The sequence below is a fragment of the Panthera onca genome, chromosome A3 (genome assembly GCF_046562875.1).
Source record: "Panthera onca isolate mPanOnc1 chromosome A3, mPanOnc1 haplotype 2, whole genome shotgun sequence".
Taxonomy (NCBI): Eukaryota; Metazoa; Chordata; class Mammalia; order Carnivora; family Felidae; genus Panthera; species Panthera onca.
The window spans coordinates 111,298,356-111,322,661 of record NC_138341.1 but is presented as its reverse complement, the minus strand read 5'-3'; the positions used below and the strand labels follow the sequence as shown (position 1 = coordinate 111,322,661).

Here is a 24,306-nt window from a genome sequence, read left to right as displayed (position 1 = left end):
ATGACAGGGTCCCTCTCCAAGCAGCACCGCACCGGCGACCCCTAAGGCATTCGTGCACGGTGCCGCCCGTGGGCAGCGTTCAGTCTGACAGCCGATCTTGGACGCCACCCGCCCCTTCGGGTGACCTCACCTGTGTGTGGATGCCTCCTGTGTCACACCGTCGCGGCCTCCAACATGGGCAGGGGAGGCGAGGCTGGGAGACGGGAGGCACCCACCTAACCAGGGGTCGGGGAGCGGTAGGCAGAGGCCACATGAGCAGGCAGAAGTGAGAATTAGCCAAAGGTTGGACCGTGGGAGACCCGAAGCCCACTGCCACTGATGGCCGCCAGGAGGGCGCTTGCGCTGAGGGAGTGCCGGAACCGTCTGTGGCACCAGTGTGCGGAAAGGGCTCCGACATGACCCAAAGCAACCTGTTGCCCGTTCCATCTGCCAGGTATCCTGGTGGAAACCCGTCCCAAATAAAAGTGGAAGTAGCCTGGGCAGTTGAGGCTCTGGACCCAAAGCAAAATGGCAGTGGTTGTTGGGTTTCTCCCCGACAAAACTTCCAGTGCATTTATTAAATCTTGACTAAAGCAGAGGATGTCCTCATTTGGTGCCTCTCAATGGGGCCACGTCACATTTGGTGTCGATCGTATGGCCTCCAGTGTTGCCCCCTGGCGGTTGACCCGTGTGGCAGCGCGGATGAGACACGGGTGCTTAGTTGTGGTCACTGTGGCTCCGGAGAGCTATAGGAAGCCTGGAGAGAGTGGAGGGGGTGCTTCCCGGAGGAGGTGGTACCTTGAGCTAGTTCCCAAAGGCAAATTCAGAGGCACCTTGTAAACCAGGTGATAAGCGAGCAGGTCACAGCTCAGGGCTTGCCAGAAACTCGCCTTAGCTTTACCGAGGCTTTGTTGGGTACAGGACCCAGCTGGCGAGGAGAGAGGATACGGTTCTGGTAGCGAAATCCCAACCAGAGATGCGCTGTGGACCCAGGACCTGGGGAGAACGCCCAGGGTGCTGTCTTGATAAACTAGGGCAGCAACATACAGTATCGCAGCCCTTCCTTTCATTTCCACTAGTGAGTCCTCTGTGGTCTTACCGAATCAAAGGAAATGGAGACCTACTCCAGCATTTCTGGGATTCAGAGGCATGGCAGGCCTTAAAACTGCCAGCCAAGTTTAAAATAAATCAATACCATAAAATACTGCAATGAATTTCCCAACTTTAAAGGAATTTCACTTTCAGTTAGAGGTGCCAGGGGAAAGCTATAACTCAGCCTGCATCATACACAGGTCAGATTTCTGTGTTTTGTTTCTTTGTAAAAGAAAATGATGTCTAGGGACTCGGGAGGAATGGATTAGAGCCACCCAGGCACACCATAGGGCATAGTGAGGAAGATGAAAATGCCTCTATTTTTCTAGGCTGCAAAAAAGGAGCCTGGAAGGCACCTGGGCAGGTAACCTGCCGCGTGGTAAACCTTGGCTCTTCGTCATTCCAAGGCCTGGTCGGTACTGTAGCAGTGATGGAGAGCAGGTCAGCTTTGGTATATGATGTGGGATTTTGGCATCGGCCAGCTGCTCCAACGGGAAAGTCAGAGCGATGGACTCGTTCCAGTGGACTCGTTCTGCATTTACGTCCATCCTTCTGGAAAAAGGAAACCCCGAAATCTCATGGGCAGCACCCTTTTGGTTTTGTTGTTGCTGTTTTTTCCTTTCTGCTTTTTTCAGACATGTCTCAGACATGTCCTTCCAGAAGGCTCTGGTCTAGGGCACATCTGAGGCCTGGGCTGGAAGTACGATGCAGTCAGATCTTGGCAGAGTACGTGGGCCTTCGCGGCCCAGCCCAGCCTCGCACAGACATAAGGAGAACTGGAAGTCACAAGTAAAGACTCATTTGTTGTTAGTAACCAGATTGCATACTCGGTTTGACGAATGTTTGGAAGGAACCCTTGGTTCGCATGGGGCAACAGAAATGAGGGTGAGTATACCACACCCCAGACAAACAACAGAGTGGCTTTTACCTTCTAGAAAAAAAAAAAATTGTTTGGGAGGTTAGGCCAGTTGCCTAAGCTGAAATCCAGATGTCCCCGCTGATGGGATCCAGACATCCACCCCTCTCCCCTGCCCCTCAGATGCTCAGGGCAGGGGCACCAACCAGGTGTAGCACGAGGAACCTCGGCAGAGCACCTCGCTCCAGCCCAGTGTTTTGGAAGCCCTGTGGCGGTAGGACAGCTGTTCTGGAACTCTGGCGTCCCTCCCACTCTTAGAGTGTCCTGGAGTTGGGCGTAAGCTGGTGGTGCTGTAGGCAGACCCAGATGTGAGTCTTCAGGGTCTGCAGCCTGATTACGTGGCCTTGGGTAGGCTTTAACCAGGGTCCGAAAGGTTGCTTCCATTGCAGCAGTGGCAGGAACTGCGAATGACATAAGTAAGAAGTCTCCTACTTGATAGATCGAGATTCTATCCCGTGGACTTGAAGATATTGACAAGCTGTTGCCACACTCCTCCCCGCCACCCCTCACGAGCTCCCACGCCCCAGCACACACGGCATTAGTGACCAGTCTTCTCAGAGTGTTGTCCCGAGGCTGGCGGGATCCCCTGGGAACTTGTTAGAATGCGGATCTCTGGCCCCACTTCGGTCCCATGGAGCTGGAAGCCAGGGAGCGGTATTGGGCAAGCCCTTTGGGTGAAGTTGATGCCCACTCAGGATTGAGAGCGGGCCGCACAAAAGAGGGCTGTGGCACAGCCTGCCTACCTTGCCGTCTGTTGCACCTTGCCTCTTAACCTTTTGCCCTCAAAAAGCTTAGATTTAGGCTTAAGCACTAGGAGGAGGGACCCCACCAGGTCCTGATCCTGTCTCTGCCTTCCATAATTACCTAGCATTGGGACTTCAGACAAGTCACTTCTCTGTGGGCCGTGGTTTCCTCATCCAGAAAACCAGGGCAGCTGAAGGACCGCTGGCGGCCCCCCCTCCCGCTCCCTCAGCCCTGGCGCACTCGTGAGCTCCAAGGTGGAGGAGTTTCCAGGACTCAAGACTCCCGATTCTTTGTCGGTTTCTCCCTCTGTGCAAGTGTCCTTAGGATGAGATTGATTTCCTGCAGCCACCTGCTCCTGGGAGGAGAAAGGAAATAATTGAACTTCTCCATGGGCTTCCCTGGCCCTGGGAGACTAGACTGCTGAGCCATAATAATACAGTGGGCCTCTTGGGAGGATCCCCAGCAAGTACCGCCAGGGGAATACGGCGCCCTGTGAGGTCTCTGTGGTAGGACAGGCGATCGCCCTTCCAGAAAGGGGGGGAATTTGAGAGGCAGCTGGACCGAGGGAATGGGGGAGCAACAATATGCAGGTAGGGCTTAGACGTGGCTTTGAATCCTGACTCCAAACCTTCACTTGTTCGTCCCCCAGGCGCGCATGGAGCCCCTGGTCTGTGCCCAGCTTGGGCCATGGAGATGAAGCTAATCCCTGACCTCAGTCTGGCTAAACCTCCGGCACCTCTCTGAGCCTTGGAGCCCTCATTTATAAGATGGCCTGCTAGCACGTCCCCTATAGGGTTTGCATGCGGATTAAAAGGAAAATTAATATACAGCTAGCCTAGGAATGCTAGGCATGCGTTAGCCACTCCATAGCTGTTGGGTTCTGTTGTCTTTCCATACTAATTCTTGGCCACACCAGTAACAGCTAGAAGCAGTCTCAGAATGTGTGTGCGTTCATGTGCTTCCCACCTGCCCCCACCAATAAAAAGAAAACACACACCCCAGAGGGGCTCTTTAATTTCTTTTAAGTTTGCTTATTTTGAGAGGGAGAGAGAGGTGGGGGGGGGGGGGGGCGGGCAGAGAGAGCGAGAATCCCTAGCAGGCCCCGTGCTGTCAGCGCATGGGCTCGATGTGGGGGCTCCATCTCACGAACCGTGAGATCATGACCTGAGTCGAAGTCAAGAGTCAGACGCTCAACCAACTGAGCCACCCAGGCGCCCCCCCCGTTAAATACCTTGATAGCCTGTAGGTGTTGCAGTATATCGGGGACAGCTCAGATCTGGTCCCCACCCTCCAGGTACTTGGACCGTGGTTTGAGAGACAGGTCAGGTCCTAAAGGAAAACTAGAGCTACGATTTCAAGCATGTACAGGTAGAGGAAATAGCAGAAGATAGGGGACCTGCCCGAGGCGGTCTGAGAAAGTCTTGTAGAGGAGGTGACATTGAAACTGAGACCTGAGGAATGAGCTGTCTACCAGGCAGGGGGGCAATGAATCGGTAGGGGCAGGTGGAGGAGACAGGAGCCTGATCTGTGAGGCTCTGGAGGTGGTTGTAAGTCCCTGCACCGGTAACCATCAGTTTCCATGTTTACAACAGGAGCACTGTGGCTCTGTGCCCAGGGTTGGAGAGGGCAAGTCCAGACCCAGGTGGGACAGGGTGGGCAACTGGGAAGTCGGGTTTCCAGGTTAGGGTGGATGGTGCATGGGATGGGGAAGAGTGAATTCAAGGTGCATTTGGAAATCGCCGGAGGCTTGCAGGTGGACCGAATGAGGCAGACGAAGGTAGGGGTGGCTCCGTGAATCTCTGGGCTGGGGGTCAGAGCCATGTACGAGACCGTGAACCTGCAGGAGGAGAGGGGCTCTGGGGGGTGGAAAATACACAGATATATCTTGGAGGTGTGGCCATAAACCCGTCCTCTCTCCTCTAGACAGGCATCTGGTAAGTTGTATGTGATTTTCTGGGTCTTTTTTGGGGTGCCATTGGATCCCAAATTTGGGGCTAAACACGGGAAACCTTCTTGAGTCCCGAGAGCCCCCCTGAGACCCGAGGCTGCCTTCGCAGCCCTAGTTTGATCACCGTGCCTTCCTGTGATCTGTTCTTTTGTAATCAGCTTCTCATTAGGTGACTGATGTGTCTGGCTCTTCTGTCTTGATTTGCATATGCACTCTGCTATAATTATGTCCCAAGAACATAGCGTTTTGTTGTTTTTTGTATTTACTTTTGCTTTTTCAGAGCTGAAAACCTGTGCAGCGTCCTGTCACATGGGCAGGCTGCTGGTTCTGCCAGAGAGCAGCTTTCTAGTGCTGGCATCTCGCTCTTTGTGGGTGGGTGTGTGTGTGTGTGTGTGTGTGTGTGTGTGTGTGTGGTTATATAACATCAGGACCATGATTGCTGGCTATAAAATTGATTTTGAGAGCTACTTTAATTTGTAAACTGGGAACTACTTTCTATTTTGGGTTAAGGACAGGAGTACAGGGGGAGAAGGTGCGGGGGAGTCCTCTGCTCTCGGTCGCCTTCGGGCATGTCTGTGCAAGAACCAAGAGCTGCGGGGCGGCCCCATGGCCTGAACTTGCCACGGGGAAAGGGGCTTCAAAGTCAGTCCTTCAGCTGTCCCCAGACGCCTTGGTTTTCAAGACATGTGGGGCACAGGGTAGAAGACACGGGCACAGGGTAGAAGCTGGCCCCACCTGTTCACATCTCCTTCCCTGGAACCGTCCATTTCTTTACTCCTTTACACATGCTTCCTGAGAGCTTTCGCAGCTAGCTGGTGGCCTTGCCTTTGCTGTATTTGTTTCTGTATAGGAACAGGCCTGGTACAGCCTGCAGTCTTTATTATTATCGTAAGGCGTGAGGGCAGGGGGTGGGGGGCTCTCTCTCTCTCTCTCTCTCTCTCTCTCTCTCTCTCTCACTCGCTTACTGAGCACATGCCGTTGGCCAGACTTCGTACTCTCCCACTATGTTTATTATCTTGTTAAAACCTCACGTGCGTCCTGGGTATGGCGTCCTTTCCACTCTCTTCCTGTCTCTACAGGAAGTGACTTGCCCCACTGGCCACGTGGCTAGCAAATGCCACCTCCAGGGCTAGAGGTGTCCCTGCTCTTTTCCACCCACTTCTGAAGACAGGTCACGTTAGCAAGTCTAGCGGCCCGGTGCTCAGTGCTCCTGGGAGCTCAGCAGAGGTAGCACTGGCTTTTGGTTGAGAAAGTGGGTAATGGCAACACGTGGGACCTGTGACTTAAGGTAGCCATTGAAGAAAGGAGGGCCGACGGGTGTTCTCAGCAAGGGACACCGCATGAGAACATTGAGAATCTGTGTCAAGAGCGGGTCTTTGGGTTGGTTCACACAGCGGTGCAGTGGGAGAGCGAAATAGCGTGAAGTTGCCGAGAGCCTTGAATGTCAACCTAAGGAGGGTGACCTTCGCCCTGGAGAAAAGGTGGGGGTGGGTGGCAGTGGTTGTATACAAGGCTGCATTACTCTCAGCAGATGAGCCAGTCCGCACAGGGGGAGGGAGGAGATGCCACACCCGACCGTGCCAGCCTCCAGAAGGTGCGAGACGACGGCACAGCCCTTTTCTGAGCCCATGAAGGGCAATGAGGCCACACCCGGGAAAGCTATCGGGAGCCCGGTGCTTCCACGCTCGTGCCAGGAAGGCACCTGCTTGGGGATCTGGTATGCTGATAAATCTAGGTTTGAATTGCAGCCCTCCTGCTTCCTAGCTGGGTGACTTTGGTCAAGCCCCCTAACTTCTCTGGGTCCCCACTGCCCGTCTGCTCAGTGGTACCCGTTGGACACGGCCGTTCACCGTCCGCTGTTGCAAAGACTCCATGCACGAGAAGCAGGAAGGGCCCGACGCAAGTCGTAGCACACGGGGAGAGCTCGGTTAACCGACAGCTCGGTGCATTGGCCTTCGATCTGCCTGTTTGTTTTCGCCAAATCCGTACGGGCTAATCATTCGTTTTCACGTGGCTTTCCGCTAGCGATCCGCAGGGCTCTTCTTTTCACTGAGAGAGCGCCAGGCCCCTTAGCAAGTGGCCCCAGTGAGTTCCCCTGGGCACACCGGGCTTCGTTCCGCCTGGTGGCTGTAGCCAGAAATCCATATGGTCTCCTTTTGCCCAGACCACTGTGGGCATGACCTCGTCGGAGTCTTGCCTTTTATAACCACCAACTGTCCCATCACCATATGGAAGAACTACCTCTTCCCTTTAGCTGTGCCCGCACCTTAGATCTCCTCCTGGCAGGGGGCCAGCGAGAATTCTCCCCGGAGCCCTTTGTCTGTTCATCACAGCAGCCACAGCTGCACCTCAGTCTCTTCGGGGACCGATTGAGGCCCTTGGCAGCGATCATTTCATCCCCACGCTTAATCAGTTGAGGAGGGGAATTAGTTAGGGTGTCTCTGTAGCCGACTGCCAATTACCAGGGCTGTTTCTGCAGACAGAAAGTTCCCCCTTAGTTCATCTGGAGCGCCAGCTGGTACCTGTCTACCAGGTCAGGTGCTCCCCGGCTCCTGAGGTCTCCCGAGGTCTCCCGAGGTGACTTCCCAAGGCCAGGAAGACTGGCTTTAAGTGGGTCTGCATCCTCAGATTGGACCCAGGTGGGGGTGATGCGGGGTACAGTCCTGTGGTTGCTGGTCACCAGAGAACCTTCCAGATGTCCGACTCTTGGGTCTTGCCAGTACTTCCTTTTGAGGGAGGCGCCTGGGTGGCTCAGTCGGTTGAGCGTCCGACTTCGGCTCAGGTCATGATCTCGTGGTTTGTGAGTCCGAGCCCCGCGTCGGGTTCTGTGCTGACAGCTAAGAGCCTGGAGCCTTCTTTGGATTCTGTGTCTCCCTCTCTCTGCCCCTCCCCTGCTCATGCTCTGTCTCTCTCTGTCTCAAAAATAAATAAAATATTTTTAAAAAATTAAAATACTTCCTTTTGGGCATCTGGCACGCTTTGGGGCCGCGCACTTGGAGGAATGGGAAGGTTTGAAACACTGTTCAGCAAGTCCACAGCGGTGACGACAGGAACACTGCTGTAATCCGTCCCGGGCTCGGAGTCTGCAAGCTTCCGTGGTACCTGCTGGCTGCGTCGTATGCGGAAACGCTCCCTGCCCTGGACGACCTGGCTGACACCCTGGGGATGAGGCTGCCATCTGTTTGCAGCCGCTCGCCATCTTGGCTCCAAGCTCTGCCCGCTCCCCTTTCGCTCAGCAAACCAGGCCCTGCCAGCTGTTGCCGCGACAGTGTGTGTCCTCACTGTGGTAAGTGGGCCACCGATCGAGCTCAGCTGACTCGGCACAGAGCCTGTCTCCTCCCCACGGCCTTTGTCCGCTCTAAGAGTCTCAGGTTTGGGGCTCCTGGGTGGCTCAGTTGGGTAAGCGACTGACTTTTCGGCTCAGGTCATGATCTCGCGGTTGGTGGGTTCGAGCCCCGCGTCGGGCTCTGTGCTGACAGCTCGGAGCCTGGAGCCAGCTTCGGATTCTGTGTCTCCTCTCTCTGCCCCTCCCATGTTCGTGCTCTGTCTCTGTCTGTCTCTCAATTATAAATAAACATTAAGAAAATTAAAAAAAGAGGAGTCTGTGGTTTGCCTTGAACATCTGCAGGGAGGGGATCTTCCCCAGCCCACCTGGAGAAAGGGCTCTGGCACCGTAAAGCTGGAGCCTGCCCCCCAGCAGCGCGCCCTGCAGCCCTGAGCCCCAGCCTGGCTTGTCGTGCTCACCTGTGCGGTGGGGAACCCCAGTAAGCCCTCCAGCATTGCTTTCTGCTTAGAGTTTTTGCTCTGATAGATAGGGAGCCCGCAGAGGTGCCCATGGCTCTCAAGATTCCTTGCATCGCGGGCCCTTCTCCGAATCTGAGTGTTGGAGCTGTCCCTCCAGAAAAAGGCCCAGGACTGACACGCACTGTGATACTTCATGTGGCTTCAGGGCATTTGCAGACCCCGTGCATCCTTGGAGTTCCGAGGACCCCAGATTTAGAACCCCTGCCCTGCTCCCAAGCGCCCTGGTGGCCCAGGAAGAAATGAGGTCCTCGGCAAAGAGCAGGGAAAGCTAGATGACCGGAAACGGGTTCCCAAGGCCAGGCGAGGTCCTGTATCATTTTTTCCGCATTTTACCTTAGTGTCTCTTAGCGGATTGCAGCACAAGAGTAAATTCCTGTAGTTGGGTTTGTGCCCGTTACAGCCTGGGTGACGGTTTGCCTTTCAGAATTCCTGGGGCTGCTTCCTCCGGACACGCATGAGTGGGTAAAGAGGATGCCGAAGACAGAGCAGGTGGCCTCTGAGACAGAGGTGGGCCGCTGGCTGCAGGAGAGCTGGTGTTTGCTTCCTCGGGAGGGGGGGAGGCTGCCCTGCCCCTCTCCGCCCTGCCACCACCTGTTGCAACAACCCGCGTGCTTCAAGTGTAGAGTGTGGGTGTCTGCCCTGCCCGACAGGACCCCGGCCGGCTCACCGCCACCCCCTCCCTGGCCGGCTAAGGCGCGTCGTTGAGCATTGTTGCATTTTCCAGGTGGCCACCCCTGGATTTCAGGCTTCCCTCTCTAGACTGAACAGAAGGGCAGTAAGGGAGGGGGATGGGGGAGAGGGCCGAAATCGGCCGGGGAGCCCCCCGGTCCTGTAACGGGTAGGCGATGTCATGTCGGGGAAACCCTTCATCCCCGTGCGCCTGGTCTCTCCACCCAGCTCGGAAGGTATGTGGGGGCGGCATGGTGTGACCCGCTTGCACAGGCAGCATCCCAGCTCCTGCCTTGCCACCTGCTGGAGACTGGACAAGTGGCCCGGTTTTCCAAGGTGAGGGCGAGCATCTCTCTTGACCCAGCTTGGTGGGGGACGTTCAGTGGGACCCCAACTACGGGCAGGGATTTCATAACCATATTTTCGCGTTAAGATCTTGTCACGCTGAATGATTCTGTGAAGTTTGTAAATTAATTCTCTTACTGCCTCGTGTGAACTCCCGGTTCCTGTCCGTCAGCCAGGATTGGACTCCTTCTGGGCTTGGCAGCCCGAGAGGCTCAGGAGAAGCACAGGACGGTCCTGTCCTTTAAGGCAGCTCGGGGTTAGCGGTGGAAAGAGGGGAGCACAACGGCTTGGCTCGTGGGGGTCTGTGGTCCCTCCGTGTCTGCTCGCCGGAGCGCAGGGACTGGGGCCTCCGGGAGGAAGCATGTGGAAGAGGCCTGGAAGGGTGAGTGTGGTCTCGGGACAGCGAGGGGGCAGGTCGAGGGCCAGGGGAAGACGCAGCCAGACCAGCACTTGCTGAGGCCCCAAGCAGTAAAGGAGGCTGTCCCCTCGAGAGAGGGCTGACTTGAAGCCAGGTCGCCTTGCCAGGCATTTTTGCCTCAGCTGGTGGTGCCGTGAGGTTTTGGTTTGGGGTGTGGTCTCACGCGGCCGTCCCCGCATATCCGTGACCTCCCGCACCCCCCACCGTGCCCGTGTACCCATGCCGCCACCAGATGCACACCCTGCGTGGCGGGCACGTCCACGTTGTAAGTTGAGAAAACCGAGGCTCCGGGGCCCCGACTAGTAATGGGAAAAGGTGGGGTGTCCATTTTAGATCTTCTCCCTCAAAGCCCAGACCCTCGACACGGCACCAGCCCTCTGCCACTCTGTAACAGTATGCTCCACGAATGATCTATCTTCTCCCACGTTCGGCACCTGCTTCTAAACTTGGCGCCTCCATTGGGCCTCCAGGTCGGGGCTCAGAGAGCATAACGCATGCCAGGACCCCGCCCGTGTGCTGTGCCATGGGCCACTCGTGGCAAGGTTTTCCCTAGTGGAACAGCCCCGCTCCGAGCCCCACGGTTGCTAACAAAGCCTTAGATAAATGGTACGTCAGAAAGCTTGGCTCCTGGCCTCGGTCCCTCTGCCAGTGAGGGGACAGACGGTGTTGCCGTGGCCGCTGAAGTGGGGCGGGCATGTCGATTGCTGAATAGGAGAAAAGCCAGCGGCTCTGGTGTATTAAACAAGTGAGGAATGACTTGGTTTGAAGCTGATCCTACTTGGGAGGGGACTGCCCCTCTGTGACCCTGCCGTCCTCTTGCCTCTGGTGCCTCCGTGGCATATGATAGGCTGAAAACGAATCCCTGAGCCTTGGTTTGCCCATCTGTAAAGTGGAGACGGTTCCTACGTGGCCCCTCGCTGGGGGCAAAGGAAACATTACTGATGAGGCCTTGCGTGGTGTGTAGCGTGTCAGAGGCATCATTAACTCCATGGTGACACCACCACCCCGGACTGCGGGGAGAACTTGGGTAAGAGTTGAGTTCTTAACACTGCAATTTGAGTTTGTGCTGTGTTTAGTGTATGGGCCTGCCAACCAGATGGTTTCCTTTTCTGTTGAACAGATGAGAGGAGGGGCGCCTGGGTGGCTCAGTCGGTTAAGTGTCCAATCTCACGGTCTGTGGGTTCGAGCCCCACTTTGGGCTCAGTGCTGACAACTCAGAGCCCGGAGCCTGCTTCGGGTTCTGTGTCTCCCTCTCTCTCTCTGCCCGTCACCCACTCGCACTCTGTGTGTCTGTCTCTCTCTCTCTCAAAAAATAAAATAAACATTAAAACTCCCATCTTGAGGCCTGAGCAGGTTGAAGGGTGCCAAGGGTACCTTTGCCCGCTGGCACTCCTTGAGGCAGGGGCTCGCTTTCAGAGAAGGTGCTTGGAGAGCCCCCCTCTCCTCCACTACTCCGTCCGCTGCCTTCATGTTACATCTCCATATGGAACTTATGGGGCAGAAAGTTCCTGAATTAAGCCCCATCTCTGGATAAGCTGTACAGTTGGGTCTGAGAACCGCAGTGACCATTAACACAGCTAACAACACGGTGTCCCGCCCGGTGGCGAGTGCTGGGGCGGGCAGTTCCCTTGAATCCTCGTGGCAGACCCTGAAAGGGTAAACCCCATCGGCCAGTAAGGAAAAAGGAGGCTCAGATGATTAAAAATGGCTGGTAAGCGGCAGAGGCAGGATTTGAACCCAGGACCGCCCACCTCAGCCTGTGCTGTTTCCCCGATAGAGCATTTGAGTGAAGACACGGAGTTAAAACGTAGGCGTGGCTCCTGGAGGCTTTTAAATCCTGCGGCTCCCAGACCTGCGCATTTTGAAGGACCCTGTGCAGTTTGAAAGGAGGAGGCGGAGTATAGGAGTTGGGGGATCACCAACCAGTCCCAACTGGTTCCATCAAAACATGACCTTTTGACATCAACAGAGTAGGAAGGCCGCACCTTTGGAGTACGGGACAGGCCCCTTGTCACCCGGGTGTTCCGCGTCTGCGTCCTGGGGGGCGGGAAGGGGGGACGTGGGAGCCCATCCATCCTGCACCGTCATCCTCGCAGCCACCACGCTCCCCCCCCCCCCCACTTCCGTTGTCCAAACTGCTGGTGGCATTAACGGGAGCACTTTGCTCCCCGGTCTCCTTGATCAGACCAGACAGCCGCTTTGCTGGCAGAGGAACACCGCATCCCGTGATGTGCTCTAGACCCGAGGCCTGTGCGGCGGTACCTGAGCCAGGCTGTCCGTGAACCCTTTCCTGGGTGACCGTGTCCGTAGATGAAGGGATTACGTGGGTTTTAAGCTCCACGTAAGCTCCGGTCGCTCCAGGAAGGGATTTCCCGTGACCGTGACATGGTATGAGCAGGAGCTGGGGTGGGGGGAGGGGGGCGGAGGCCGACCTAGGCGCAAACCCTTTCCCCTCCTGCCCCCCTCGCCGTGCAGTCCTTGTTCTCTGAGCTTCCCTGGAACCGGGTGACGATAGGTCCTGCGTCACCGGGTGGTTGGCTGAGGGCTCCGCGAGGGGACACGCCGGGTAGCAGTGTAAGAGAGCTGAACACCGCCTTGATAGGTTGTTCCCTACAAAACCCATAGCGTGTGCATGTTAGTGCCCCGTGAGTGATTGCTGTTACGATAAGTACAGAGAAATAAGGTTGGATGTGCTGAGGGGCCCTCATCCGAGAGCCGAAATAAGAAAGCGCGGGATTTGCCAACACGCCTTCCCGGATCACCGGCCCCTCTCCCCCCGACCCAGGACCATCGCAGACTCGGGCTGTCGGAAGCCACCGGCCAGGCAGCTCTGGGAGCACCAAGTGCGGACCGTCAGAGCGGAAAGACCGGGCAGGGACACTGGGGAAGTTTGGATTCGGTGCCACGTCTGCTGCTCAGCAGCTCTGTGGCGGGGGGGTGAACTGTGGCCTCTCTCTGGGCCCGTTCCCTTGTTAAAATGGGGCAGTCACCCTCACCGAATGAGATGGCCAGGGAGGCGAACGGCTCAGTGTGCTGCTGACGTTATCTGTAGGTTAATCACACACGACTCTTCGTTGTGCCCCAGCCTCCTCCCAAGAGGGCTCTGTGGTCAGAGGTAAGCTTTCCACTGGGAGGGATGAGGCAGCCCCTGGGTGAAGCTGAGAACGGAAGGGGCAGTCAGGGAGCTGGGTCTGACGTCTGCTAGGATGAAGCCCGGGGGCCCATTCGTTGTTCCAACAGGTGCCCGGGAGGGTCCGCTGCTGCTTTAACCCAGAACTGGGTGGTCTGAGCCATTCCCACTCGTGACCACAGATCCTGTGTTCTGATGTGGCCGCTGCCATTGGCTCCATAAGAGGGTCGGAGGACCTTCTGTCATGGGAGATGGGAGAGAAACCCAAAGCCAAGGTCCTCTTCCTGGAAGACAGCCCTCTTACTTTCATTGTCCCTGCCCTCCCCCCCCCCGCCCACCGCTGCCCCGGGGAAGAAGCAGACCCTGACCTCTAGGCCCCCCTGGGACCTCCTACCGGGAGGACCAGACCCAGTGCCAAAGCAGGGGGAGGGGGGAGGAGCCGGTGGGAAATGTCCGCCTGGCTTCCTGGCAGGGGACCCGGTGATCACAGCGGTCATTACACGCTGGTGTCTCGGGAGCGCTTGCGGAGAGCTGTGCTGTTGGTTTGACCTTCCATGGGCACACTCTGGTTCTGCTCGTTCAGTGTGTACAAGGGAGTCCCGGGTTCTGAATCTCTCCGCCTCCTTGACCACTGCTTTGCTGCTGCCATGGGCCACCTCTCTGCTGATGGGCATCCCTTCGAGCAGGTTGTCCTCAGCTTGCATCCTGCCAGGGGAGGGAGGAAGGCAGGGTTGAAACTGGTCGTCACTGGTCCCAAAGAGTATCTTAGGAGATCGATCACACACGAGCCTACAATTTCCCGGGCTTTTCTTGTCCTATTTTACACGGACTTAGGATGTCCTGGATGGTGAGATTCCCCCCAAGCCCTCCCGCCCCCTGGCTGCTGGTTGCTCTGCTTCATCTTGAAAGCATGGGGCCGGGAGGCAGCGGGCACGGCTGAATAAAGCCAGAGTTTGAGGTGGCTTCTACATCATCCCAGGGTGTGCTAACGATGATTTTATTTTTCCAAGTCAGAAACTGGGATACCAGACCCGCCAGTGGATTTGTTGCTGTCAATTGAGGGAACCTAACTGCAGGGAAGCAGAGGCAGCAGAGGAAAAGGTTGGGGCTGAGAAGTCCAGTGTTTTCTTCCAGATCAAATACTTTTCCGAAAAGTGCCTTTATAATGCACTCCCCACTTGACTCATCTACAGACCCCGGGAGCCCCCTCCCTCGCCTTGAACTAGAGGAGGAATTGCACGGTCTAACCGCACCTGACAGATGTGGCAATTTCTCGCCGTGCACTGTGTGTGGAAGAGCCCAGAAAAGAGCCTGGGTCTGGCGTCTTGGGCTGCTCCTCCCCAACCTTCCTTGGGGGCTGCCCGCTTTTCGTATCTGTTAGAGTGCGCGATTTTTCCCATCACAAAGTAAAGCATGAAAACGCGATGTGTCCTCGCTCCTAAGTGAGGGTAGAAGAAAACACACCCGTGACAAGTACCACGTTTCGACGTATTTCGTGCCAATTTCCATCCACTTGGAGGTTTTTGGTTGTTGCACAGTGATGGCCGTACCGTCTGCCACGGAACTTTGTAACCTGCTTCTTTCTTAACCCTGGGAAATATGTTCAAAACGCCACACAGCCTCATTTCCTCTGTAATTATATCACTGAGTAGATGGATCATTGGCTTCAATCTTTTATCTTTGGATTTGTGGGTTGTTGCATCAAAATTTAAATAACACTCCAGTGAACATCTTTATTCGTAAAGCCCTTTTCATGTTTTAAGATGATCCGTTAAACTAGGTCTAGAAGTGGAATTTTGGGGTCTAGAGGTCTTACACCCATCTGAAGCTCTGAGAACACATGGCCAGATGGCTTTCCAGAAGGCGCCCGTGCACTTCTCCAGCAGGGACTCCCCTGCTCCCCTCACCCATAGCTAGGAGCAGTTCTGGTGGTCACAGGACTACAACCTGCTCAGATCTCACACATTAACGATTTCTGGCCAGCAACGAGGGGAGGACAGGTTCGCAGAGTAAGTCAGTTCCCACCGTGGGCAAGGTAGTTTACAGTCATTTATTCAAGTCAGACCTTAAAGAAGCACCCCCCCCACCCCCATTTCGCCCAGGAGGAAACAGGCTGACAGGAAGCAAATTGTCTAAAACTGCTGGACCCCACGGCCTCTCGTGAGGACTAGCCAGGCATCTCCCTGGGACCTGAGGACGACAGGCCTGTGTGGTCGGGCTGCACGGGCAGCGAGAGATGGTGGGCAGGGCCCTGGGCGGGGAGGGCAGACCTTTCAGGCCGGACAGAGCGTATCCAACAGTGAGGCCCTTGGGGGGGGCGGGGCGGATTTGGAGGGATTTCAAGTGTGCCGTGGAAGACTTGTGTGATTCAGTTGTTCAGGGTGAGAGCAGGCACTCCAAAACCCCAAGATGAGGCCGTGTGCCACACAGATGGAGCGTTGCTGCCCTGGGTGCCCGGCCTGCCTAGGACGGGGTTCTGCTTAGCTCAGACGGGGACAGCCGGGCTAGAGCCAGGGGCTGGCCAAGGCTAATCTCCGTAGGCTCTTGTGTTCTCAGCCTCCAAGAAAACAGGTCCCTGAAAGGCTGGTGGCTGGTTTTGCTCCCGAGACCTGGCACCAAGGCCGTTCCCAAACAACAGCTAATCATAATAGGGCCAGGCACAGTTTCTTTCTTTCTTTTTTTTTTTTAATGTTTATTTATTTTTGAAGGAGAGAGAGATGGTGGGGCGGAAGGGCGGGGGGGGGGACGCAGAGAGAGAGGGAGAGACAGAACCCGAAGCAGGCTCCGGGCTCTGAGCTGTCAGCACAGAGCCCAACGCGGGGCCCGAACCCACAAACCGCAAGATCATGACCTGAGCCGAAGTCGGACGCTCAACCGACTGAGCCACCCAGGCACCCCAGGCACTGTTTCTAATGTCACATGTATTCGTTCATTTGGTCCTCATCATAGCCTGCGATTTGGTACAGGCGATGGGACCACAGGGCGGAGGACGTAAATCTACCCCATGGTCAAGTGGCAGGACCTGTTCACCACTGCAGGTTCTGGCTCCAGAACCTCATTCTTAAACCACGGCCCTGAGTCACCCCTGTTCGTCCGTGGCTGTGGGATGCTGTATCCTCTGGAGACCTGAGAGCTTCGGCTACAGGTTCTCAGACCTCATACAGGACCTCACTTGTCTGTGAGATAGGGTAAGTCAACTCGAGAGCATGGCCACGAGGCACAATCAGGACGAGGAGGACAGTGGGCCAGGGCCTGCAGGGACGGACAGCTGGGGTCCCGTGGCAACTCTTCCTAATAGCATAGGGAAGGAGTTCGTGATCGGATTTGTAGCTGCAGCCCACAAGCCTGGGTTCCCGGCCAGGGCCTGCCCCTTGGTCAGTGCGTGATGTCACTCATGTAATTTAACCTGTGCCTCAGTTTCCCTCTGTGAGAAAGAATAATGTGTCTCGGGGCGCCAGGGTGGCTCAGCGGGTTGAGCGTCTGACTCGGGCTCAGGTCATGATCTCGCGGTTGACGAGTTCGAGCCCTGCGTGGGGGTTCTGTGCTGACAGCTCAGAGCCTGGAGCCTGCTTCGGATTCTGTGTCTCCCTGTCTCTGCCCCTCCCCCACCCGTTCTCGGTCTCAAAAATAAATAAACATTTAAAAAAAGATTAGAAAGAAAGAAAGAATAATGTGTCCCTACAGCAGGGTGGTTATAGCATAACTAGATTTACTCCCTAGCAGGGGGAGAATGTAGGAACCTCCCCGGCCCCAGCACATGACAGGTCCTGCCGTCCTGTGGTCGGATGCTGGAGCCTAAATCCCCAGCCTTGTGTCCACTCATCCCCTGCCTTCTGTCCTCCAGGTTGATCCTCGGGACCCACAGTCTCATCACGTCTCACACAGAGGACGGCAGAGCATGCAGGTGACGGCTTGGTCGGTTGGCGATCTCCCAACAGCTGGATCTCCGACAATGTGAAGCTTTTGTTTGGGATTTCCCCCCTCCTTTTAGTTTCGCTTCATTTTTTTTTTTTTAATCTTATTTCATTTTTTGTCCTTTTTTTTTTTCTTTTTTTCTTTTTTTTTTAATTTAAACGATTAAGACTTCAGAAGAGCAAGAAACTAATGCTGTGGAGAAACGACACGGACAAAGCATATGTGTAAATTTCATTTTTAATTTTTATAAGGGGTTAGGGAGCTATTTTGTTTTGTTCCTTTATTTTCCCTCTGTCTTCTTGGTTTTACCCATCCCCCGGTTCTGCTTCCAACACCTCACTTCCCCAGAGCGGGGCGGGGGGTCGGTCCCACCACGGGGGCGTGAAGACAGGAGGCAGCCTGCTGGCTGTCCTTCCGTGTCCCCCACCAGACGCGGGCACTGCCGTGCTGCTCCTCGCTTGCCCTCGGGCCTTAGAAATGATCAGAGGCGAAGAACCACCTGGAAGAGGAAGACAGGGTTTGGGCAGGAGAACTCAAGAAAGTCCAAACTGCGGGTTTGTTCTCTTTCGGCTTCTGGAAACTCTGGGCCACGCCAGGACACGCAGTGGTGGGAGTTCGCGGGCGGTGGGGGCAGGCGGGGGGATGGAGGTGACTCCCCCCCCTCTCCTCCCTCCCCCAGCTTCCTAGTGGTTGAGTGTCAGCCCCGCCCAGCTCGACAAGCCTACCTTTCTGTTATCGGGTCTCCCTCCCTGAGGAAGACCCCCCCCCCCCCCCCCCCCGCCCCAGGAAAAAACTATTGTGCCAAACCTCTACCTGGGACACGGCCGGGTCTTCCGCAGGCAGCTGTCACTCCTGTGAGGTCAGCGCCCGTCACCTCCTGCCTCCTGGATCGTCCCCTTCCCACATGTGCCCGCCAAACGTCCCCGTTGTCACAGAGACTGCCTGAGTCCCTGAGATCCCGTTGTGACCATTGCCATAAGAACAGGGTGTCCTGAACTGCCTGCCACTGTCCTCTCCCCGTGAAGGGTGTGCCCCGCGTGTGGGCCTGTGGTATCACGGCCGGAGACAGGGTCAGGTGCCGTCTTCCTCACCCCTAGGGACTTACTGTTAGGTCCCCACTCAGCGTAAGCGTGTCTGGTGAGGAAAGAAGGGACCTGCCGAGAGCAGAGAAGGGGACGGGGTAGACCCCCTGCAGCTGTCAGGTGCCCGTTTGTGACCTGCCACCTTAAGGCTTCCCCAGTGCCACCCCGTGGACCTCACCACCAGTGTCTGCTCGGGCTGTGGTCTGTCCGGCCGTCCATGCTCTCTGGCAGTGCTCTCGCAGCTCCCTCCTCTCGGGCTTCTGAACCCTGGCAGGGGCACGGGGACTGGCCTCGTGTGGTCCCTGTCACCCAGAAGCTGCTGGAGCCACTTCAGAGGCTTTTCACCCCCTAACGGCCAAGCAGGAAAGGGTGTTGGGGGAAGGGGAAAGGAATTGTGTCACGTTTGTTTTCTGTTCTCTCTAAACCAGCATAGGATCGATAGGGGAGGTAGTTGGAGGGCATTCGGGTTGGTGTGTGACCAAGGTGGGGGTTCCCCCCCCCCCCGACCCCAAAGCAGCCGTCCTTTGGCCCCGGGAGTTTGGGAGAGACCCACACGACACCACCCCCCAGACTGCAACCCCGCAACACATTTCCTACTGCTCCCCACCCCCCCCCCCCCAGCAGGTGGTTGGCAGCTGGGAGCAGGGCTGCAGGTGCGAGCCGGGCCCTTCCCTTCTGGTGAGACCCGTTGTGCCCACCTGCCTCCTGTCTCCTCTCGGGTGCCTCGGGGTTGGGCAGCGCAGTGTCCCTAATTACAGCACACTCCCCTTCTCTGCCTGTCGCCTGGCCCCCACTTCCCCTCGGGGAGCTGCTGTCTCTGTATGTGAACGGATGGGAAAAACAGTCCCTGAACTCGACCCCAGCCCTCCCTGCCTGCGGCCCCTGCCCTCAAGTCCCTGGTGAAGGCTCAGGCCTAACAAGGTATTTACCTTTTGCTCGACTTTTCCCCCTCTCTCCCCAGGTCCCTTCCCTCCATCTGGGCGAGGTCTTGGAGCTGCCGCGGTCCCCCTTTGTTACTTCTCTTGGCATCAGAGTAGCCCCTATAGGTCCCAGGGTGTCTGTGCCCTTCGACGAGGCAGGTGGCCTGGTAGGGATAGCCAGCTTCTGCGTGCCCTTCCCTCGCAGAACTCAGCTGATCCTTGCTTGGTGGCGGGGCCTCCTTCCCTGGCTCAGGATGGCCCGCTCCTTAGCCCCAAGTGCCTGCCTCTCCACCCCGAAGAGAGCGCCGGCTCTGCCCGCGGCCAGTGGACCAGCTTAGGGTTGGACCCGAGGAGCCCCATCCTCTTCCTCGGCCACCTTCCCCCCTCCCCCACCCGTCAGCTTCCTGCCTTTTCATCCTCTCCACCTGCGCAGCAGCTCAGGGGCACCTCATTCTCCATGCCACCGCCTTCGGAAGGCCCGTCCAAGTTCTAGGAGTTTCCAGACCTTAAAATAGCAGTCATTCTCTTCTTGGATCTGTGAAAAGGTTAGCCCGGAGGACGGAGCTTCTGGGCCTGAGCCCTGTGGGTGTTGGGCTCAGTTCCCCCCTCGGCTCGAGGACTCAGCAAGACAGATCATAGTGCCTTATCCCACTGCCCTCCCTTGACCAGACCTGCTGGCTCCGCCTGAAGCCCGCGGCATCCCTCTCCCTGTCCGTGTCCGTGTCGTGCCCGTCTGTCACACTCTCATTCCTGCCCACAGAGAGCCACGAAGGAAGGGTCCCCCTGCCCCCTCGCCCCATCCCACCCCGAGGGTTGCGGCCAGGCATAGGGTGTTCGGCATAGGGTGTCCTTTAGCTGAGGACAAAAGAACCACCGACTGGACTCTGGCTCTCACCCCCCCAGCAGGTCCCCTCCCTCTTACCTCTAGCCAGGAGGATGCTGCCATCTGTTTGCTCAAGACCGGCTCCGCCTGACCCGTTTCTGGGCACCGGGGACTGAGGACCGGGCCTTAGCCTCTTCTCTTCCCAGAGGCATCAGGACAGGAGGGTGGGAATTCTTTCCTCCCACCTGGACGTGGCTTGCCCCCGACGGCTGCCCTCCCGAGGAAGTGTGTTCAATGTTTACTTGAGAAATACCCTGTTTACAGCTGGAGGAGAAACGTGCCCAACGCTGGCGGAGATCTGCCTCCCGACGGGGCCTGGCCTCCTTTACGGCACTGCCAGGGGTGGTCCCAGAGCAAATGAGGGCAGAGACGGCCGGGCACGCACCCTGACCCTGCGGTGCTAAGACTACCCACTTACCACCTTCCTCGCAGCCTTCTTACCCTCTGGACATTCCCCGCCTCGACCATTCCCTTCCTCCAAGGTTCTCTGCTCCTTGACATATCAGCTGGCTCCTAGAAAACCAGTGTTAGGTTATTTTTTGCTTGAGTCTTTCTAAGAAAGGGTAGAGCTGGCGTGGTAGGAACGTTCTTTCTATGCTGTCGCAGTTCACCTTTTTAGAAGACGGATCTTAATAGGACGGATGTCTGGGTTTCAGCCTCAGAGTCTCTTGTGGAAACTTGGGACCGCAGGAGTTGGGCCTCTACCCTGTAAGGAGGGGACCCCCCAACTCTCTGCCCTCAGCTTGCCCCTTGCTGCCTGGGCTTCTGGCCCTGCCCCCGAAGTGCGCCTCTCACCTTCGATCCTGCTCGCGCCCCCCACCCCTTCCCCCCGAAACACATCCGGGGGCTCCTGGGCGATTGCTTTCCCCCAACCCCTCTCCCCTTCTATGGCCTGTCCGGTGGCCCCCAGACAGACACAGCACTGCTGGAGTCACCTAGAAACCGGCAGCCTGACCACAGCCAAGCTTGGGGCTGAGGCCAGGCCTTTGGGACGCTGGGCCGGTCTCTGCTCCTGCCTGCCGGGCTTGGTGGGCAGGGACTCGACTCCTGTCTAGAGCGATGCCCTCAGAAGGGAAAGCAGGAGGTGAGACATGAGGGTTGCCTCCACGGCCACCCGTGGAGAAGTGAATCCAGCTGCCACATGAGGGTTGCCTCCACGGCCACCTGTGGAGAAGTGAATCCAGCTGCCGTTGGTTGCCCCGGGGGGGAGGGGGTCCCCACTTTCCGCGAGAGGCCACAAGAGGAAAGGAATGTTCAGGAACATTGTAAAGAAACCCTTCGTGCCCCAGGGACCTCTTTCAGCAGAGCAGGGGAGCATTTGCGGGCGATTTCACATTCATTTGGGGGTGCAGGAGGCACGAAGTAGCCCAGGCACAAAGTTAGCTTCGAATACTAGTTGATAAATCTATTTTTCTTTATTTTCTTGTTTTGCACAGAAGCTGGTAATCTAGGACCTACGTGTGAACAACTTTATATGACTATTTTTTGTACTTGGTTTACTCGGGTTGGTATGATACATTATATTTAAGTTCCTTGAACACTGTGGATCCCCCTAATGTGTATGAATGACTGAGGCTTTGTAAATTAAGGGACGTTTGTGTGAATAAAGTTATTTGATGGGGTCAAAGAAGCCATACGTGATTTGGAAACGAGTGCTTTGTGGTTTCGTTGCCACCTGTTTGGGAGAGGGAGAGGCCAGCCCGTGCGGTGGCTCCCCGGGCCTGGGGTCGGGGTGGGTGTGGGGGGCGGGGCACAGCACCAGACAAGAAAGAAGACCCCGCCACAGGGGTTCCAGGGGATTCCAGGGCCTCGGCCAGTGTTACCAGGCACTCAAACGCCCTTCCAGCCCCCAACACTGCTTCTACAAAGTTCTGTCCTTGGGATTTCTTTTTTTTTTGAGAGAGCGGGAGAGAGACTGAGCGTGAGCAGGGGAGGGGCAGAGAGAGGGGGAGACAGAATCCGAAGCAGGCTTCAGGCTCTGAGCTGTCAGCACAGAGCCCGGTGTGGGGCTCAAACTCCTGAGCCGAAGTCGGACGCTGAACCGACTGAGCCACCCAGGTACTCCGGCCCTCAGGATTTTTAATGTAGAGATAAGGAGGGTCTTGCAGGGGAAAGGGGACGGGGGACTGTCCTTGAGAAGCTCTGGGGGGGATGGGGGGGAAGTGTGCTGACGGAGGAGCACAGAACACCTCTGCGAGCTGAGGGGGTACCACACGCGTCCAGAGAGCAGAGGGCTCTCTCCGAGCTAGGCCGCACTGGTTGGCCATAGAGCCGCTCTCCCTTTGCCTGGCCAACAGCAGCCAGTTAATTCCACGGGACTGGCGTTAATTAAAAGCCAGGTGCTGGGGCGCCTGGGTGGCTCAGTTGGTTAAGCGTCCGACTTCAGCCTGGGTCACGATCTCACAGTCCGTGAGTTCGAGCCCCGCGTCGGGCTCTGCGCTGATGGCTCAGGGCCTGGAGCCTGCTTCCGATTCTGTGTCTCCCTCTCTCTCTGACCCTCCCCCGTTCATGCTCTGTCTCTCTCTGTCTCAAAAATAAATAAACGTTAAAAAATAAAAATAAAAATAAAAAAAATAAAAACCAGGTGCTTCGGGGCGCCTGGGTGGCTCAGTCGGTTGAGCGTCCGACTTCCGCCCAGGTCATGATCTCGAGGTTCGCGAGTTCAAGCCCTGCGTCGGGCTCTGCGCTGACAGCTCAGCACCTGGAACCCGCTTCGGATTCTGTGTCTCCCTCGCTCTCTGCCCCTCCCCCTACTCGCACTCTCTCAAAAGTAAATAAACATTTAAAAAAAAAAGAAAAAAGCAGGTGCTTCGGTCGCCACCACCGACCTGCATGGTAGATTCGGGGTGTGTGCCCCTCTGCTGACGAGGACACTGAGGCCCAGAATAATCCAGACTGCTGGCTGAGTGCCTGGCGCACCGGGGAAGAAGGGAACTAATGCCACTTGGCGGGCAGGGGCGGGTGATTCCGTCTCGCCGCACAAGTGAGGTCCGCAAGCAATATGGAGGTGATGATCGCTACCTCCAGGGCACCCGAGACTAAATAGGAACCTCGCACTGGGCCCGGCACTTGGGCTCCCAGCAAATGCTTCTATAGTTCCCTCTTCCCAGGGAGACAGGTTTGGGATTTTCCCGGAGTCTGCCGACTGATAAGGTACCACGCGGCCTCCGGAAAGCTTATCAATCCGTACGGGCCCGGTGGTGGTGTTCGTGGACGGAGGGACCTTGTTGACCCAGGAATACTAAAAGTGCCGGGGGCTGAGTCAGGCTTCTGGAATGTGTGCTAGAGGAACAGATAAGTCAGGCTTCCTGCCTGATCTGAGAGTGGGCACGCCGCATTCCAGGCCCAGGCTTTGGTGTCTGAGAGGCTGCGGGGGGGACAGAGCTTCCTGCAAAGGATCCTTCCGTGCTTAGCCTGCAAGCTTCGGAGAAGGACGACCCGCAAGTTCTCTCTAATAACTTGGTCGAGATAATTCACCCTTCTGAAGTGCACGAGCCCGTGGCTTCTCATATATCCAGAGCCGCGCAACTTTCACACCGGCCGATTCCGGAACGTTGTTATCACCTCAGGAAAGACATCACACCCGTTAGCAATCACTTCTCATGCCCCATCCCAAACGCGCACCCCCAGCCCTGGGCAACCGCTGATCTACCTTTCGTCGGTGAATTTGCCTATTCTGGACATTCCGTGTGAGTGGAATCAGACACCCGGTGGCCTTTTGTGCCTGGCTCCTGTCACTTCCCAGTGTTTGCAAGGCCCGTCCGTGTCCTAGCGTGCGACCGGGCTTCGTCCCGGCTTACTGTGGAATCGTGTTCTATGGTCGGGGAAACGTCGCGTTCTAAAATGTACCCCTTCGTCCTCGGCCATCGGATTGCTTCCGCCCGGGGGCTCTTAAGAATACTGCTGCCGTGAACGTTCGTGGACAAGGCTTTGTGCAGACCCAAGGTTTTAACTCCCCTGGGCACACGCGTATCTCGCAGAACTGGTGGGGCCTGTGGGGCCTGTGCAATTGTTGAGGAACTGCCAAACTGTTTTCCAAAGAGGCTGTGCTATCTTACGTTCCCGCCGAGGATGCGCAAGGGTTCTGCTCTCCCCATACCCTGGCCCCGACTCGTAACCCTCCTTTTTTTATTGTGCTTCTCCTAGCGTGGTAAAGACGTCTATGCCCTTGTGCGATTTGTTGATGGCAGACAAGGGGAGAAGAGCAAATAGGTAGTTCGGTCCCGACCCAGCGAATACGAGGTGCCTAGCAGAGTTCAAAGAACGCAGGCTGACTCTATTTACTGGCTCCCTTGACCTTGAGGCAGATGACCTTTCTGCAGAGGAGTAACTATCCCCTGCATAGGGTAGTTGGCAAGACTAAAGTTTTGTCCAGCAAACTACATGGTGGGCACTCCTCAGGGCGCCTCCTTGGCCCTGTGTCCCCGGCACCGGGGCTAACTAGGGCAGGGCTCACAAACG

General features: G+C 56.6%; 1 protein-coding gene across 3 annotated transcripts in view; it reads left to right on the top strand.

The window, feature by feature from the left end:
- Positions 1–21,479, top strand: part of STK35 (serine/threonine kinase 35) — a 44,203-nt gene extending 22,724 nt beyond the window's left edge. For 2 of the 3 annotated variants that reach the window (XM_060613997.3, XM_060614018.3), the window contains exon 4: positions 16,890–21,479. The gene's annotated coding sequence lies outside the window, so the exon portion shown is untranslated. The remainder of the gene's footprint in view (positions 1–16,889) is intronic. The other variant, XR_014137436.1, reaches the window with a different exon arrangement.
- The last annotated feature ends 2,827 nt before the right edge of the window (positions 21,480–24,306 follow it).